The sequence below is a fragment of the Dreissena polymorpha genome, chromosome 16, assembly GCF_020536995.1.
Source record: "Dreissena polymorpha isolate Duluth1 chromosome 16, UMN_Dpol_1.0, whole genome shotgun sequence".
NCBI lineage: Eukaryota > Metazoa > Mollusca > Bivalvia > Myida > Dreissenidae > Dreissena > Dreissena polymorpha.
Genome location: NC_068370.1, coordinates 561,158 through 579,848, shown reverse-complemented (window position 1 = coordinate 579,848; position 18,691 = coordinate 561,158). Strand labels below are relative to the sequence as shown.

Sequence of the window (18,691 nt, the reverse complement as noted above, 5' to 3'; positions counted from 1 at the left end):
GCACCTTGATGAGTTCTACGCGCCACACCCATTTTTGGGTCACTAAGTCAAAGCTCACTGTGACCTTTAATATAAACTTTAATATAGGCTCTATAATCAAAGTGCTGTTACCTACAACTTTGAAACTTCATATGTAGATGAACCTTGATGAGTTCTACACGCCACACCAAATGTTGGGTCACTAGGTCAAAGGTCAAGGTCACTGTGACCTCTAAAAAAAATCTGACAAGCTTTTTCAGCCGAGCATTGGCACCTGTTATGCTGTGCTCTTGTTTTAAATCCATACAATGACAAATTTGGAAAGTTTTATCGACTTAATGAACCGAATTGGGATTTATTTTTTTAATCAACAAATATTGACCCATAAGGTTTGATCTTGTTTTTGTTTTTTTAAATCATATAAATTATAGTTATATACTTTGTGAGATGAAAATAAAATAATATTCAGATGTCATAGCAGAAAACCCGCTGATGTATTATAAAATATTTGTTCTATAAATCATATGTGCCCTTTGAATGCTACAGTACATTGTAGCCAAAACAAGATTCAGAAATATTGATTTATAAACATGAGTAATGAAGTATTTTGACTGTCACTACATGACATGTCTATAAATAGAAACTGAGTTCCTGGGAAAGAGACACTTTCTGACCCTGTCTTAATTTTGTGGTTTTTAAATGATTGTACATGTACAACATGTTTGTTAAATTGAATAATTTCATAACGCCTTATAGCATAGGTACTCTTGTGGTTGTATTCTTTTATGAAGTGTTCAAATGTATGTATTAATTTCATTGTAATTATAGTAGTATGTTCATTTAAACATTTTGCTGTTGAAATTGGTTTTGTATCTAACTAGCTAGAAAAGTGTCAATAACTGTTGTTTTGAATATTATTTTTCCTGTTATAAACACTTGAAAAACACAAATAACGTTGTAACACAGCACATGAATTATGTCTGCTTTGGTCAATTTCACTTATTTCAGTACATAGTTATCACATGTATACATGTGTGGAAAATCTATTCATGCTGCACATAGTAACATGGTATAAACATGTTGATTGAACTGAGCAATTGTTTCTGTATGGGTAATTTTTTCAATCGAATAGACTGTGTAATTTTGCTTCAATTCATATCTTACTCACCAGTCGCATTTCAACATGTCAAACGTTTACACAATAGCTCTGCTACTGAAGTTTATTGTCACGCTTAACTATTGAATCATTGAAATGTATGCATATATTTTAGATGTGTAAAGGCCTCTTTATAGCAACATATGCGTAATACAATATCACTGCAGTATGTTTAATAAGATTATTTAACATTTACAGTAATTCAATATCTTGATGTTACTCTGTTTTGCAGTATACAAGTGTGCTGTGAGTCCCACAGGAGACAGGCTGTACATCACCAGCTGGTACCATCACAAGCTTCTCACCCTGGCCAGGGATGGCACACTCCTGGCTACATACTCAGACCTAGCACTACATGGCCCATATGATCTACATGTGACCCCTGCAGGCCAGGTGCTGGTCTGTGGATACCTGTCCCGCACTGTACTACAGGTGGGCCGGGAGGGAGAGAGTAAGCTGGCTACGCTGGCTACTCAGGAGGATGGAGTGAGGTGGCCAGTGTCAGTCTGCTACAGCAGCACAACATCATCCATCATTGTGGGACAGTACAGGAACAACAACATCCTGGTGTTCAGAGTGGAATAGTGTGTACATGTATGTATTAGTTGTTGTAATTAGTGATTAGTATTTCAATGACAATGTGTTATTTATCATACGAACATAGTAGTGTGTGATGTTACAATACAACATTTAGTGTGTAGTTAAAGATACAAATAATTTATGTACACATATTGTTATATGCTTATACACTGTAAGGGTTTTTGGTTGAACATCACATCTAAAACATATTATGTTATGTATTCATAATATTTGTGTCATTATTGTCCTAAAATTTAGTTAATGTAAACTATGCATGAAAAAACAAAGCATTTCGACTAAGAATTTAATATCTGTACATAGATGCACATGTACATAGCAACTGAGGCTATTTTTAGACTTTTATTTCTATAAACACCATGCCATGTAAGAAATGTATATTGATGAATAGTTTTTTTTTAAATATGAAATAGTTTAAGTAATCTTTGGAGGAATATATTTTGATGTTTTGTGTAATGTTTACAGAATATTAACACAGGATGTGAGATTTATTAATTTTAATTGTTTTATGCTGTTTAACATGTGTTATTGATTGTTATTACATTTATATAAATGTGTTTGAATCCTAAGCATACATACAAGCAATACATCAATCTATCCTGCTGCTCCAGTGGCTGCTGAGTCAGGACAAGGTTGCTGAGGATGTGGTGGACAAGGATGACCTGAATACACAGAAGGTAACATAGACGCTTTGTCAGACCTTTTCCTTGCCATTTTGGGGGAAAATGCAAATAGTGTGGAATTTGGATTTTTTGCGCACGAAAAATCCATTTATTTGGAAAAAATATTTTATATAACTCTTTCTTATACTTCAAATTATAATAATAAAATGATATAATTATAGTACTATATTGTTTACATCTAATTTAAATATAATTGACATATAATAATCATGAGGAACTTATCTTAAAAAAGAACACTCTTGGGTATGGTTCTTTTTAACAGACCCATAAATATGCCAGAAAAAGGCCTGCTTGTGTATTTCCTATGTATTAAGAATGCAAAAAAGATGAGGTGGAAAAGAATAGTATGAATTAACATAACATACAATATTCTCTATAATTGTTTTTTTATATTTTAAAATCATTTATATTCGTGGATTTCTCAGTTTCATACATGCCATAATTTTTCAGACCAATTCCGGGACATTGAGTTAAATTGTCCGGGACTTTTGCCGATTTTCCGGGATATGTATAGAATGTAGCGATATTTATAGACATATGCATTTTTGGTACGTTTTTTTTTGTTTCGCATCGTTAATTGCAAAAGTTTGAAAGCCTATCCGAAATACACTTGATCTATTAACGTCAAATTAAACATTACTACTTCAGTTACTAGATACAAGCTACGTGTTTTCAGTGTAAGCGTTCTAAACATAGATGGTGACGTCACTGCGGTATTGTTATTAAGACCGGTGTGTAACGCGTAGTTGTTGATACGCCTTTATTCATTTATAACATTTATATAATAAAAAATACAACAATACAGTACGGTTAGATCCTCAATTCAAATCAATTCACAATACATACAACCAATCACAATAAAACAAATACAACTTCTTTGTCGGTTAAACGTACGAACATAAACTGCTTTTAATTTTTTACTCAGCGATGTTGGACTTCAGATGTGTGAACAACTATCCTTTGCCCTTACGCAGCGGGAAATAATGACGTAGTAGATTAAAGTCAATTAACAACCACATTAAACAATGCCGCCTTTTCGGTTTGACCGCGAACGTGAGACAATCAATATGATAACAGGACCCCTGTTAATTGATCGATTTTGACACGTAGCGTTGTCTGCCTATTCGGGTAGGCATTGTCATGGAGACGCTGCAGAAATACACTGATTCGGGGTGCAGTTAAGCCTAAGATAAGGTACATGTATTTATGGATTTTGTAAATTCCGGAACATTGACAGATTTCCGGGACAGCGGGACAAATTCTTCATTTCCGGGACTGTCCCGGACAATCCGGGACATATGGCATGTATGCTCAGTTTGGAAAAATAAATGAGGAATTTGTGTCAGTTAAATTCCCATGTGTTTGTGTTAAATTTGTGGATCGGTCAACCCTTAAAATCAACAAAGCATAATGTCCCACAAATATTACTGATTTGACAGTGTACCTGTGTATTAAGAATACTAAAAATGAAGTGGATAAGAATTGCATGATATCATAGAAGGTAAAATGGCATCTATTCTTGTGTGTATCACTGTTAATAGCACTAATTTACTTCTTAGTACTTGTTTTACTTGAGTATCAATAACTCAAACCCATCTTCAGCCTAAAGCTTTCCAAACCTCTGACAGTAACACAAAACCTGAAGAATTTCCGTCATCCCCATGCAGGCCTTTGGGTGTTTCGTGCAAAAAATCTCAATCCTGAAATAGCATTTTTTCCCAAAATGGTCTGGGAAAGGCCTGCCGTGTTGCCTTGAGGTTTTACACAGTTGTGCGATGGTTAATATGATTGGAATCTATTACTTCGAATGCCTTGGTTTTATAGAGCCTGTTTGCCAGGGGGTGTTAAGTTCTTGGTGTATATACAGTATTGGTTTTTGTCAAATTTGGGGTCCAAACTCCACCCCATTTGCAATCCTAAAACTATATTTTTTCCTCAAACGACTGCCTAAAATTTTCAATTGAATGTAAAAGTGAAATTATGGGCATTTTTCACTGTTGAATTGAGCTGAAAAGAATTAACAGTTCAAAAGAGTTAGTTAAAATTGTGGTAACTGACCAATTATCTACAACTAATCTTGCTACTAGATGTTTATAAAAAATATATATTATATTCGATATTTTACATGACTGTCCCAGTTATCTAAGGTGAGCGGAACTGTATTTTTATAAGGATCGGAGTTAGTGTTCGTGAGTCATATAAATAGATATATCGTTGCAGGAAAACGAATCATTTCTGTCGTCAGTTGTCAAACAAAAATACGGTTGTTAATAAAATGCATTATTTTTATCTTTCTGGGATATTGTTTTAGTATTTTGATGCTGCATTAACAAATCTAAGTGTATATGAAGTGAAACACCAAAAATAGACAATGGTTGCGATAGACACCTATAAACATAGCATATACTGTTAGATGTGTATAATGCCACTCAAAGAAAAAGAAATTTATCACAATATCAAGTTTGTCTCCCTATCCAGCTCTCTAACTTGAGCCTTAGTTAATATAATATTGAACACCCTTATTCTCAAGTGTATAGTATTTCTAAGCAAAAAACCAGCAACACCAATGTCCCAATTTTTGGGAAAAAAAATCAATTTTTCCCAATTGGAAGGGCCCCGCCCTTTTTCCTAAAACAGTAAAAAAGAGCTTTACAGTCAGTTTTTTGTATGCATGCAACTGCAACAATGTAAGGTCAAATGATTTCCTACCTAGAAAATTAAGGTCATAAACTAAATAAGAGATTTATCTCTTGTCACTAATTGCTACCAAGTTTCACTCTGCAACAATTTTTAATTCAATTTTTACCAAAATTTGCTTTTGAGTTAGAGTGAACAATCACTGTTTTAACAACAACTCAAGTGTTTTTTACATTTCGTTAGCCTTTGAGCCCTATCACTGTCCCTTGTACTCGTCAGGTGCTTGACCAAATACAAGAGGCCGTCCCATCAATCAGTCGTCAAAGTCAGTTGAGATGGACCAGAACAAGGCAAAAACCCAGCAACATTTTACTCACTGTAAGAAACCCAGCAATATTCTACTCACCTTCAGTCTGCTTCCAGTTTGCTATTGAGTGTTTTTCAAAAAACATATGTGCCTCGCTTTGAAAAACAGGATGGAATGTATTTGTATCAAGTGTTTTCCCACATAAGCCTGTGCAAAGGAAGTCTCTTCTAAAATAAAATTCAGTCTAGGCGGAAAGTGTTGTCCCTGATTAGCCTAAGTTGCTGTACAGGCTAATCTAGGACGACACTAAATGCAACATTTATAAAGACCTATTATCATACATGCCATACGTCCCGATCTCGGCGGGACAGTCCCGCTTTTGGGCCCTTTGTCCCGCCGTCCCGATATGAGACGATTTGTCCCGACATTCGTAAAAAACGATGTAAGGTCTATAGGTTCCCAATAAAATTCGCTATTCAAGCTCTGTTTCGCTAACACTTACCCCCGCTAATCCCTTTATTGCCCCCAAATAACAATCCAATTCTACTTATCGTGTGTACCAGTGTTGTTTATGACACCTTATCAGCGATTTATCGGCTAATTATTGATTTCATCAGGCATTCACACCATGGTGGTCTTCAAGATAGTGGTCGCTTATTGCTATCGATAGTTGTATTATAATGAAATAAATGTTGAAAATGTGTTTATTTTTGTATTCGTTTGAAACGGTTTACAAAACAATTGTTTTGTAAAATTAACTCTACGTCATTAATGAGTCTTTTACATTCAATGTTTAGTTCATAAATAGCGGGATAATCCGAATGTGCAATATACCAAAATCGCAACAAACAGTCCAATAAGTGATACCCATCCTGTCTAGTGTAATTGGGTGTAATTGTTATAAAACAACGAGGTGTTATGCATGACAGCTTGACCCTACTCCAATTAAGCTAAAAACAACGAGGTGCTATGCATGACAGTTTGACCCTACTCCAATTAAGCCGCGACAATTGACAAGTAACAAACTGCGCATGGATACATGCTTAATAAAACATCGCAACAAACAGTAAAAGTGGTACCCATCTTGTCTTGTGTTATTGTAATAAAAGCAACGTGTTGGTATTCATCACAGTTTGACACTTCCCCAATACAGCGCCTGACAATTCACAATTCAGTTTAATCTGTGTATATAAGAATAAAACAAAATATGATAATTAACATTAGAGAAAAATAATTCGAGTAAAGCATCCATAGACTTCTTTTTTTATGAAAAACAAAAAAATCCATAGACTTCTTTTGTCCTTTTGTTTTTGTTGGTGTAAAAACGGTTGAGGCGTTGTTGAGATTTAAAATGAACACAAAGACGGTTTGCTTCCACCAAAAACCTACCTCGGAAATGTGTACGGCCGCGCATTCCGTGTGTAACTGTTCGGTAGATAGTTTACTGTAACCCGTACTTTCAGTGTACTGGATAGCCTCCCCTGCGTTAATGTTTGCCATTGAAATTAATATAATGAGTATTGTTTTCGTAATGTTCTAGATTTTGTACTCTAAAAAGATGAATATTATCCTCGTTGTTTGCTATTGTATTATTTTATAAAACTGTTATTGTTATGTTTTAGATTCCATGCTTCACATCAGATGTTTTATGTCTTGAATAAAAGTATCAAGAGTATTTGTTAGTTCTATACTGACTACAGTAAAGGTGAAATGATAGATCGTTTTAGGTGTCCCGCTTTTTGGTCAAATGTCCCGACAATTTTTTATGTAATGTCCCGCTTTGGACCTAAAAAATTATGGCATGTATGCCTATTATATAAGAATGAGGTTCAAAGTAAGTCCGCCTGCAGTCTGTAACATAGTTTTACAACGGGATACAAGGTGAGCATTGATCTGGGAAAATGGGGCTTAATGCATTTAAAGTGCCATCCTCATTAGCCTGTGCAGTGTGAACACAGACTAATCAGGGACGATACTTTCCACTTTTGAGGAATGTATGTGTTAAAGGAAATTTATTGAAAACAAAAGTCAAGCCTAAGGGTAAAGTATCGTCTCAGGTGTGCCAATGAGGACTGCACAGGCTAGTGTGGGATGACACAATATGCACATGCATTAAAAACAATTTTCCCAGAACATGTCTTAAGTTAAGTCTGCTTCCAGTCTATTGTAGAGTGGTATTTAAAACTCCGATGAGAACAAATATGGTATTAAAAACAAGATTATTGAAAAGTGGTTAATGAGACAATGACATGCATCTACATGCAAATTAAAAATAATTGTTAAGCTATACTAAGTTTAGAAATGTATGATATAATTTACAGATATAAAATTTCATGTAAAATCTCAATATATTTATAAATTGCCGTTAAAAGGTATGCAATGTATTTTAATTAGATAATGAAATGTTTATTTATTTAAATAAATAAAGAAAGAACAAAATGAAATAATACAGTCAAAAATGTATGAAGAGAACCTAATTCATATGTTGGAACTTGTTCACAGATTATCATAATTACAATTTTCAAAAAATTATAATATATTCAGTAGGTTATTTTTACAAAGTATTAAAATGAAAGTATACCCTTAGAAAAATAATGAAATTATTGGTCATATATCAAAATAAAAAAAATTAAAAAAATTAAGCATTACAAACACTTTTCTTAACAATTTGACATATGTTAAATCATTATTTTTGGGACATTAATTAGTATTGAATTTGTGGGTTTACTGATCCAGGAATTTTATTCAAACACAGGAAAATGACCCTCAAAAATTCCATATTTATGCACCCCTTCGAAGAAGAGGGGGTATATTGCTTTGCTCATGTCGGTCGGTCGGTCGGTAGGTCGGTCGCTCCGTCCACCAGGTGGTTGTCAGACGATAACTCAAGAACGCTTGGACCTAGGATAATGAAACTTCATAGGTACATTGATCATGACTTGCAGATGACCCCTATTGATTTTGAGGTCACTAGGTCAAAGGTCAAGGTCAGGGTGACCCGAAATAGTAAAATGATTTTCGGATGATAATTCAAGAACGCATATGCCTAGGATCATGAAACTTTATAGGTAGATTGATCCTGACTCGCAGATGACCCCTATTGATTTTCAGGTCACTAGGTCAAAGGTCAAGGTCACAGTGACAAAAGTCGTATTCACACAATGGCTGCCAGTACAATGGACAGCCCATATGGGGGGCATGCATGTTTTACAAACAGCCCTTGTTTATCCAGAATCAGACATCCACAAATGTACATGTCCATAAAAAAGTAATTAAAAAAAATTATGCCAACGAATATAAATGTTTTTTACAGTATCTGGGGTGCAGAATTCCATTGAATTGGCGATTAAAGCCTTGCTCTTAGCATATATTTGATTGCCATTGGGTGACCCAATTTGTTGTATCAGTCAGCGCCTTTTTAGCTCATCTATTTTTTGAAAAAAAAAATTATGAGCTATTGTCATCACCTTGGCGTCGGCGTCGGCGTCTGGTTAAGTTTTGCGTTTAGGTCCTTTTTTCTCAGAAAGTATCAATGCTATTGCATTCAAACTTGGTACACTTACTTACTATCATGAGGGGACTGAGCAGGCAAAGTTAGATAACTCTGGCGTGCATTTTGACAGAATTATGTGCCCTTTTTATACTTAGAAAATTGAAAATTTTGGTTAAGTTTTGTGTTTAGGTCCATTTTATTCCGTTGTATCAAAGCAATTGCTTTCATACTTGCAACACTTACTAACTATCATAAGGGGACTGTGCAGGCAAAGTAATGTAACTCTGACTGGCATTTTGACAGAATTATGTGCCCTTTTTATACTTAGAAAATTGAAAATTTGGTTAAGTTTTGTGTTTAGGTCCACTTTATTCCTACAGTATCAAGGCTATTGCTTTCAAACTTCAAATACTTTCATGCTATCATGAGGTTACTGTACCTCGCAAGTTGAATTTTACCTTGACCTTTGAATGACCTTGACTCTCAAGGTCAAATTATTAAATTTTGTTAAAATTGCCATAACTTCTTTATTTATGATTAGATTTGATTGATACTTTGACAAAACTACTCTTACCTGACATACCACAATAGACTCAACCCAAACCATCCCCCGTGCCCCCCCCCCCTCCCCCCCCCCACGAATCCCCCCCTTATTTTTTTTTTTTTTTTTAAGATCATCTCACAAATGACCACCACACCCTCACACTATACCCTCCCCCACCCCCCCAATTTTATTTTTTTTTAAACAGTTAAAAACCACAACTATTTATTTTTATTATTTTATGTTTGAAATACCGTCCAACCATCGCACCCAAGAATCAACCCCCACCCCCCCTTTCCCCACCCCCCCCCCCTTTCCCCACCCGAATCCCCCTCCCCCTAATTTTTTTTTTTTTTTGTAAGATCATCTCACGAATTACCACCACAACCGCACACTATACCCCCCCCCCCACCTCACCCCCCAATTTTATTTTTTTTGAAACGGTTAAAAAACACAAATATTTATTTTTATTATTTTATGTTTTAAATACCGTCCAACCATCACACCCAAGAATCCCCCCCCCTTCCCCCCCCCCCTCGATTTCTTTTCTTTTTTTTTCATTTTTTTCGCATTTTTAGAAGATAATGTAATAAATGTCCACACCCCCACACTATACACCCCTCTTCACTCCACCCCTCCCTCCTTTGTGATTGAAAATGAGAGTCCGTTCACCTTTAAAAAGAAAATAGATGAGCGGTCTGCACCCGCAAGGCGGTGCTCTTGTTTGAAATAGTTTCCTGTCTGGAATGGACATAATTCAGAGCTATGTTTCATTCTACGGAATGGCAGTTTTTCACAAAAGTACATTTAAAATGCATTTCCGTATATGCCAGTTTACGTTAAACATTTAATCAAAAACGCATGTAAAATAATATTTTGATGGGTTTGTAAAAGTGAGTTCCGTGCTATTAAAAAGATCCATTATAATTTCCATTTGAAAGATTTCACACTGCAAATTTGTTTAATGTCAGGTATTATCACACCAATTAGTCCTAATGGACGCGGGTACAGGTACTTTCCCTTATTGGGAAAAAATCGATGGTTTATTTCGTTCATACTAGTTCAAAAGACTGACTGGGACAAAATGTTTCAGATTGATTTTATCAACTTTACAGCAACTGCTCAGCACAGAAGACTACTGTCTGGTGAAAGGATCGGCTGTATCAAAGTCCTGTGATATTGGGGGACTTGGTCGTTCCATGTGTGGGGATTGCATCATGAAGGACATTTTAGATGACACTCACAAGGTAGAGAAATCTAGATCTGCACCAGCAGTGAGTTGTTGCCATTTTGTTGTTGTTTATTTACTTTAGCTAACAAGGGAGAGAACTGTATACCTAAACCATGCTCAGGGAGTTGTGACCATTTAGTTGCTGTTTATTTAATTTTGCTGACACTAACAATGAAGAGAACTGCAGATCTTCGCCAGCAGTGAGCTGTTGCCCTTTAGTTGTTTTTTAATTAATTTAGCTTACACTTACAAAGAAGAGAATTTAAAATCTGCTCCTGTAGTGAGTTGTTGCCATTTAGTTGCTGTTAAATTTATTGCGCATACAATATCAAGGGAGAGAACTTAAGATCAGCAGTAAGTTAATTGTTGCACTGTATTTGCTGTCCAATTATGTATACACCTTTTGTTTTATGTTGATTTACTTTTAAATTTGTGTCTATTTTAAATTTTTAAGCAGATTTTAACAGTCAAAGATCTGTAAAGGTATGTTAAAAAAGTTGTGTGTATTGTTGAAACTTCAGGAAGATATTAATGTTAAATTGTTGTCTGCCATTTACTGAATCATATGTTGACAGTAAAACATCTGTGAAGACATTTCAAAAGTAAAGTGATTGATAGAATGAGTACCAAATTGATTTTATTTATTTATTGTTATTTAGGGAAGAAATGGCTTAAAAGATAAATGAGCTGCACTTTTGGAAAATGGGTATTAATTCATGTGCTTAAATTGTTATCCCAGCTTAGCACGTGCAGTACGCACAAACTAATCAGCAACAACACTTTCCTCTATAAAGGTATTTTGTTATTGAAAGGAAGTCTCTTTTTTTATAAAAATTCAGTAAAGTCAGTGTCCTACCTGATAAGCTTATGTGGACTTGAATGCTTATCTGAGATGACAATTATGAATATTAAGGTAGCGCACCTCTAATGGGCACATATCCAAATATAATTTAATTAATTATTTTCCTAATCAGCATCATTTCACTGAACTACATGCAAATTTGTAGGTAGGCTTTCCATGCTTTTTAAAAAAATATACCGATTTTTTCAAAACCACCCTCACGCTCGGCTTTTGTCCAGTTTATTTTCACCCGTGGGGTATATAAAAGTTCAATAATTCATTCAAATTTCCTAATATGGGCATGCAGTTGGTGTGTACAGATGCAGTAAAGGTGTTTAAAGTTTAAACAAGATGACATAAGTATCATTTTACAGACATTTATTTTTTACAAATTTTAATCTATGGAATAGCTCCATGAAATGTAAGTGATTTCAGCCAAGTAAAAATTGGGTCGGTTAAAAACAAAGTGTCATAAAATTCAAAATAGTGTCATTTAAGTTATATTTTAAACTTATTTTTTATAAAAACACTATATACAGCAAAAATACCAAAAAAATAGACAGATTTACCGTTTACTTTTTGAAATAAAAATAAAAATGCAACTTGCATCATTCGTATTTTCAGCAGTAAATTAATCAATTTAGCCATAACGTTGTTTTAATTTAAAATTGAAGGATGTGCATACAATTTTCAACATATTTATCCCCACGCTTTTTGAAAAAAAGGTGGGGATATTGTGGTGATCTCCGCCGTCCGTCCGTCCGTCTGTCCGTCCGTCTGTCCGTCCGTCTGTCCGTCCGTCCTGGCCACTATCTCCTCCTACACTAAAATCACTAGAACCTTGAAATTTACACACATGGTAGCTATGAGCATATGTGCGACCCTGCACTATTTGGAATTTTGATCTGACCCCTGGGTCAAAAGTTATAGGGGTTGGGGTGGGGCCCGCGTCAGAAATTATCACTCATTTTTTTAGGTTATTTTACATTTACTTCTTTATTTCTACACCGATTCACTTCAAATTGATACTGGACCTCACCTATGACAATACGGTCAATCTCAACCATGCATGGCCCCATTCCCAACCCTGGGGCGCCCCGCCCACATAGGCCACACCCACCAAAAATTTCCATTTACTATAATTTTTTCATTTCTACACGGATTCACTTCAAATTGATACTGAACTTTTGTTATGACATTAGGGTCAATCTCAACTATGCATGGCCCCAATCCCAACCCTGGGGCGCCCGCCCACATAGGCCACACCCACCAAAAAATTCCATTTACTATAATTTTTTCATTTCTACACGGATTCACTTCAAATTGATACTGAACTTCTCTTATGACATTAGGGTCAATCTCAACTATGCATGGCCCCATAACCAACCCTGGGGCCCCGCCCACATAGACCACACCCACCCAAAATTGCCTTTACTATAATTTCTTCATTTCTACACCGATTCACTTCAAATTGATATTGAACTTCTCTTATGACAATACAGTCAATCTCAACTATGCATGGCCCCATTACCAACCCTGGGGCGCCCCGCCCACATATGTCACACCCACCCAAAATTGCCTTTTACTATAACTTCTTCATTTCTACACCAATTCACTTCTAATTATCCCCACGCTTTTTGAAAAAAAGGTGGGGATATTGTGGTGATCTCCGCCGTCCGTCCGTCTGTCCGTCCGTCTGTCCGTCCGTCCTGGCCACTATCTCCTCCTACACTAAAAGCACTAGAACCTTGAAATTTACACACATGGTAGCTATGAGCATATGTGCGACCCTGCACTATTTGGAATTTTGATCTGACCCCTGGGTCAAAAGTTATAGGGGTTGGGGTGGGGCCGCGTCAGAAATTATCACTCATTTTTTTAGGTTATTTTACATTTACTTCTTTATTTCTACACCGATTCACTTCAAATTGATACTGGACCTCACCTATGACAATACGGTCAATCTCAACCATGCATGGCCCCATTCCCAACCCTGGGGCGCCCCGCCCACATAGGCCACACCCACCAAAAATTTCCATTTACTATAATTTTTTCATTTCTACACGGATTCACTTCAAATTGATACTGAACTTTTGTTATGACATTAGGGTCAATCTCAACTATGCATGGCCCCAATCCCAACCCTGGGGCGCCCCGCCCACATAGGCCACACCCACCAAAAAATTCCATTTACTATAATTTTTTCATTTCTACACGGATTCACTTCAAATTGATACTGAACTTCTCTTATGACATTAGGGTCAATCTCAACTATGCATGTTCCCATAACCAACCCTGGGGCCCCGCCCACATAGACCACACCCACCCAAAATTGCCTTTACTATAATTTCTTCATTTCTACACCGATTCACTTCAAATTGATATTGAACTTCTCTTATGACAATACAGTCAATCTCAACTATGCATGGCCCCATTACCAACCCTGGGGCGCCCCGCCCACATAGACCACACCCACCCAAAATTGCCTTTTACTATAATTTCTTCATTTCTACACCGATTCACTTCAAATTGATACTGAACCTCTCTTATGACAATACGGTCAATCTCAACTATGCATGGCCCCATTACCAACCCTGGGGCGCCCTGCCCACATATGTCACACCCACCCAAAATTGCCTTTTACTATAACTTCTTCATTTCTACACCAATTCACTTCTAATTGATGATGAACTTCTCTTATGACAATACGGTCAATCTCAGCTATGCATGGCCCCATTACCAACCCTGGGGCACACCTAGGTCAAACATTCGGCGTGGGGATACCAGGGTTGGCATATTGACCGGTCAATTGAGTATTGACCGGGCCGGCGGTCAATACCCGGTTAAAACCGGTCATTACTGGTCAATACTGGTCAATACTGGTCAATACTGGTCGATTGAAAATTGTAGCATGAAAACATCACAAAGGAGCTATGTTATATTAAATCAATAATTATTCTGTAATTGATAAACTTTGAGTCATTTATTGTAAAAAAAAATCTTTAAAGTTGTAAAAAATTAAATCTTTATTATTTATGGAAATGGCCTTAAATATAAGGACCTATGCAATATCTTTATCTCGGTGTATCACATCTGTTACTAAAGTATTTTTACTATTGTAGTTACCATAGTATTTCACTTATCTATTGATATATCTATTTGATAAGCAGATGGACAAACAGAACTCTTGTGTTTTCTAGGGTCATAAATCTGGCCCCTAAGCCTTAATTGGTAATAAAATCCATGCAGTTTTATGTCTCTGATATTGACAATGAAGCAAATCTATTTCAGATCACTCACACATAAGGCGATTACTTGCTATTAATTTAATAGTAACTTATAAGTAGTCTCCTTTCTGTATTATGAGCGTTTTTTTTCCTTTCACATTTAAAAGTTCAATTGGTATTCAAATGATTAAGCAATCAAAGTTCTTGATTTTGACAACAAAAATGTTTTCCAATTGTGGGTCTACTATAGACTCTTCTTTTCAATTATTGTTTTCTTTGATTAATTATTTCTTATTATGTTTTTTATTTTTATATCAATGGAAAATATAAGAATTTTTCACTATTTTGTTTAAAAATTATTTAAAGAAATCTAGGCAAGAAAACATGACAAGTAAAGGTTGTGTCAAAAAGGTGCCATTTAAGGCCCTATTATCAGTTTTGGGTGCCCCATCCTGTATAGGTGAGGAGACTGTGGGGACAGTGGGGCATGAGGAACAACTCATACACAGTAATTGACAGGTTCTTGCTGAATCAAGCACAGAATTATCTGAGAATTCATAATTCATTAGAATTGAAAAAAAGTTCAATCGACCAGAAAAATCCAATCTACCAACTTTGACTAATTTGCAAAATGTCGAGAGATTGGCCTACAAATTGCATGAACAGGTATAAAATAGTGGGTATAAATAGCTTAAGACATTATTGGCAACATGTCTGTTTAATTTATATTATCAATATAGTTTAATTAGGCATGGAATATTAATTAAAATTGGGGCTAAAGTTCAATCGACCACTATTGACCAGTAATGACCACTTCAGGAGTATTGACCGGGGCGGTTTTAACCGGTTAAAACCGCTGGTTAAAACCGGGGGCGGTCGATTGGTGCCAACCCTGGGGGATACGCGTCGGCCTCTGCCGCGCCATTTCTAGTTGATGATGAACTTCTCTTATGACAATACGGTCAATCTCAGCTATTGCATGGCCCCATTACCAACCCTGGGGCACACCTAGGTCAAACATTCGGCGTGGGGATACGCGTCGGCCTCTGCCGCGCCATTTCTAGTTAACAATTAACATGGCTTATGTGCTATATTAAATCAAATTACGTTAGAAAAGAAATAAAACGCGTCGCAAAAAGTATGCGATGTCGGCAGGAATCGAACCTGCGCGGGAAGTTCCCAAAAGATTTCTAGTCCATCGCCTTATCCACTCGGCCACGACAACTTCACATCAGTGCAATCTTAAATTAGATATTCATAAGTAAACAGGTAAAATGGCTCGCTCGATCTTTGAAGAAATCGCAAAATCGTATTTTTCAGATGATAATTGGATCAAAGTCAATATTTATAGTGAAAATAATGTTTTCTAAATGAATAAGTTAAACATATATCAAAAGTGGAAGTTTGAAAAAAATAAAATGCTTCTCTCGGAAATAAGCGATCATTGAAGATCGGCAATGATTGTAAAATAAATCGCGGGAAATCATTAGAGGTGCGCTACCTTAATGAGCTGCATATTGATTTATGAAATTACATCTCTGCAAGTTGAGAAAAAAAATCGTTATTATGAATTTACAGGTTAATATAACATTGACCAACACTTTTAATGTTTTAATACGAAATGGTCTGATTGAATTAAATTTGATGGGTTTTTTTACAAGGAAACAATGAAATGCCTGATTAGAAATTAATGAGAATGAAATGTTTCTGTTGAAAACCTTCACATCCAATCAAGAGGCTTAGTTTCTTATAGATTGTTGTATAAACACTTTCGTAACTGTTTCACATCACCCATGGTGCTGTTGTTTTCAGGTGAGCAGGAGCATTGTTATTGAGTTGACATGGCAAAGGCACCAGTCGGACCCGGGTGTACTTTGTCCAGGGTTTTCCATGGAAATCCATGGAAAATATGAGGCTGGAGTATTCGGACTAAGTTTCCAGCCTTTTCCAGCGTCAATATTTAAAAAAAAGGGTGGAAAATTGTCCATGGTATGTGAAAATAGCCTGGAATAGTTTCCATGGTTTTCCAGGCTCCCTGCAATAATTACCATGGAACAATTTCCAGGGTTTTCCAGCCAGCATGGAATAAATACCGTCCGAATACTCCATGTAATCTGGAAAACCATGGATTTTTTTCCAGGGTTTTCCAGATTACATGGAGTATTCGGACAGTATATTTTCCATGCTGGCTGGAAAACCCTGGAAAATGTTCCAGGGTTTTTCTTTGTTTAATATTCCATGGATGCCTGGTATAACATGGAAAATTGTCCAGCGTTTACCATGGTCACTGAATAGAAAAAGAAATTTCTGGTCTAAAAACAATATTCATGTATTAAATGAATACAATACTCACAGCTTAAATAAATCATAATTTAAGGTTAGATTAAAACAAAACAAAAAATCAACATAATGCCTTAGTTTCTTCGATGTATTATTTTGTTCACAATTCATCAAAATATAACATCAGATTACAAATTGTGTTACATTTATTTAACAAATTATTCAGATCAAAAAAGTGTTGTTTAATACATGCTTACAAAGCCTCTAGGTCCATTATCATAAATCAGGCCCTTACATAACAGAACAGGCGCTACTTTAAAAGTTAAAAAGTATAATGCAACCTTAACAACATGTATTCAAAGTAACAAAATACAAGCAAGTCAAGTAATATACAGTAACAATTCACGAACGCTGTACAAACGATATACAAGAAACAAAATGAAAAATTAAAGTTATTTTAGCTACTTCATGTTTGTCACAATATATGTAGCTGCCCATGAGCACAAGGATACTATTTTTCTCAGCTACTTTCACTTTAATGCAATTTAGGTGCTGAATTTCATTAAAATACTTTTATATAATTTTATTGTTCAAAGAAATTCAGAACATAATGCATGTACATGTATTACTTTCCAAGTGACAGTTTAAAATATAATTGCAAGTCTAAAACTTGTGAAGGCAGCTTAGTAAATTATAAGTACCCAGGTGGGATAAAATTACAGTTTTTAAAAACTTTTTTGTTAATTAGCTAGGCTTCAGTAGGTCGTGGATCTTTTATAGAACTTGTCCTGCTGTTATACTGTACGGCTCCTGCATGATCTCTGAAAGAAAAACAAAGCAAACAATATTACAAGAAAGTCATAAGTTTTTTACATTTATCTGTAAAAGTAAATGTGCAGCAATCATATGATTGAATATCTATACTTCAATGCTCATTCATATTTTAATCTATTTTAGATATTTCATATCACTGCTCAATTCGGTACATCTGGCTTTTTTGTATTTGAGCGAACATTTACGATCCTAAGTAGTTAGCAATTATTTCTTTTCCATTTACTGAAATTTATTCTCTTAAAGTTTGCAAGCGGGCTTTAATCTACTTGCAAACAGGCAACCACACAGGAAAACTGAGACTTTCAAGTGAATAAATTGGTGATTTAACTTATATTTTTATATGACTCTTTTATTTTGAAATTTATATTGTTGTTTTCTTAAATGCCCCAAAACGGGGTACACTAGCATGTATCTGGAAACTCAAACATATATAGGAATTTTATATTCAGATATTGCTATATGAAAGTTATGCTAATTTGCTAATTCATATAAAAATAACCTGTAATTGAAACTAGACCAAAATATTGGATACCAAAAAGACAAAATACTTTCAGGTGGTTAACACTTAATTACTTATATGAGCCCGGGGCATAACAATATTTACCATGAATTTGTGGCCATGTTAGTCCTCTTGGTAAATGCGCCAAAAGAGCCGCTTTGCTGTCTTGGGTTATTTCCCTGCCAAACTCTGCAGTATCTTCCATCAACTGGTCAGCTACAGTTAAAGCACATAATGAAAATGTATATAGAAAATAATTCAAGTATTGTTTTAAATATTTAGTAAAATGGTCTTTAAATAATAACTTACAATGAAGTTAATACATCACAAAGCATAGCATAACAAAATTTGTAGGTATGATTAGTACAAATTTATGATTGCTATAA

The 18,691-nt window shown here is 35.5% G+C and overlaps 1 long non-coding RNA gene across 1 annotated transcript; it reads left to right on the top strand.

The window, feature by feature from the left end:
- Nucleotides 1–1,523: 1,523 nt before the first annotated feature.
- On the top strand, nucleotides 1,524–16,557 carry LOC127862382 (uncharacterized). Its single transcript, XR_008040590.1, has 5 exons — nucleotides 1,524–1,729; nucleotides 2,344–2,409; nucleotides 5,332–5,430; nucleotides 10,509–10,640; nucleotides 16,505–16,557. It is a non-coding gene; the product is annotated as an uncharacterized LOC127862382 (long non-coding RNA).
- Nucleotides 16,558–18,691: the final 2,134 nt, after the last annotated feature.